General features: G+C 46.2%; 1 pseudogene; it reads right to left on the bottom strand.

The window, feature by feature from the left end:
* Window positions 1–2,002, bottom strand: part of LOC119588852 — a 6,013-nt pseudogene that overhangs the window by 647 nt on the left and 3,364 nt on the right.

Here is a 2,002-nt window from a genome sequence, read left to right as displayed (position 1 = left end):
CTTAAAACCTAACCTTTACATATTCCCTTTACTTACGAGGCCAAGGAATTTAGTTTTCAAAAAATTGTGCATATATTGTTTTTAAAAAATCGGGAAAGAAAAAAATTTGTATACGAAAGGAAATTTTTGCAACCCACGGTAAACAGACATGCATTCAGCATCGGAATTCCAACCACGGCTCTTAGAAATAGAAGTACTTGGCAACCCTCACCCTTGAAGAAGGACACAATCTGCCCCGCCACGTATCGCCTATAAGCCTCGAACTCCTCCTCCGTCGCGTTGTGGTGTAGGCACAGAATTCGACCCACCTGGAGCGCCCCCTGGTAGTACGGGTCGAGCAGGTCCGCGTGGCCGAAGACGGGGGCGTTGATGGACCAGCGAGGAGAACCCGGATCAAGGGCGTCGTAGAATCTCTTGTTGCCCCAGGAAATCTGGTGCGCATGCGTAGTCGCTGAAGCCTGGGAAGTTATTCATTCTCATTCTAATTCATTTCTATTTGCTGTGGTAAGCTTTGTTTGAACAAACTTTCTTGACTAAACAAGCACAGGCATTACCAGGCTTGAGTGACTACAAAATGGTATTCGTCGACGGGGGCAGAACTTCCTGCTCAAGAACACATACGATAATGATTTTAGATGTAAAGTAGGTAATGGAAACACATGTTATAAAATACGTGTTCGCTCTTACTGTAGTCTACCTTGCAACAAACTGCCTGTAATTTTAATGAGCTGAAGGACATTAAAGACAAATCGGAAAAATACATGAAACGAAATTACACATATCAACACTTTCTTTCCATTCATACAGTGTTAAACCAATATACTTTTCTTTCACAGGAAATCCATACAGAAGTTTTTGTCAGTCAGCATAATAAAGCTGACTACAGGCATCCTGCTAAAAATTTCTCCAACTAACCTACTAAGAAATAAGAAACAAAACCAGGCCGCTTTCCCGACCTCTGTTCGGCCGCGCCAAAGCCTTCTTACCTCCGAGATTATCCAGGCCAGCAGCAAGGTGAAGGGTCGGCATGGCGTAGTTGAGAGTCTGGCCTGGCGTGATGCAGAAGATGGGGATGAGGCCCGCCGCGTCGACGCCATCCACAGGGCTCATTAACACCTGCGCCTTGAACTTGCCGCACCCGGGCCCTTCAGGTACTCGACCAGCACGTGCGCGCCGGCAGAGTGACCGCCAACTGAATGCATTGGAGAATTCTCTTGTGAGGATAGCATTAGTTATATTCAGAAGGATGCCTGAGATCGGATATCAGTAAACGTAGATTGTAACTGAAAAAGAACTCATGTGTACCATACGCACCTACGAGATTGTCCAAGTCGAGATGCACATCCTCATTAAAGCCTTTTTGGTGTAATTTTGACTCCAAATGACCCTCGGCCCAGTCCATCACAGAAGCGAAAGATCGGCACTTTGTCCTCTGGATTCAAGGGGGGTGTTTGTTGCCAGGGCACAACGACCGCCATCCCGTGCGAGGGTATGTGCTCCATTACCCGCATAAATGATGTATTATAAAAAAAAAAAGAGGAAGGGAATCCCTATTTAGAACTTGATAATCTAAGGCCAAAGGAAGCAAATGCATTGGGACACGAAACACACTCACTTTTCACTGTCACACCTTATCATAGGCCACTCCTGGAATGACGCCTCCGAACCAAACGATGAAATAAAAGACTCTGTACGTCCCTGGGTCGTTGGGAAGCCATACATCAAGGTTTTCCTCGAGGCCCCCGGTGAGGAGGGAGCCTATGTGCACGTAGGTGGTGTTGTAAGGACCTCTTGGTACGGCGATGCGAACTGCTGTGACGTCACCAAGCCTACCACTGCCGCCAAGAATGTCACTACAATTCTCACCACCTGAAAAGGAGCCGGGTAAGTATTAATGCTGAAAAAAACACGTGCTCAACAGCAGAAAAGATGAAGAATTTAAAAGATCAAACGATCCATGTCTTTATTGCTAGTGAGAATGAAATCAGAGTGCATACACGCG

Source organism: Penaeus monodon, chromosome 24 (assembly GCF_015228065.2).
Source record: "Penaeus monodon isolate SGIC_2016 chromosome 24, NSTDA_Pmon_1, whole genome shotgun sequence".
In the NCBI taxonomy this organism is placed as follows: domain Eukaryota; kingdom Metazoa; phylum Arthropoda; class Malacostraca; order Decapoda; family Penaeidae; genus Penaeus; species Penaeus monodon.
Note: the sequence above shows the minus strand (reverse complement) of the source record. Positions and strands in the feature narration are given on the sequence as shown.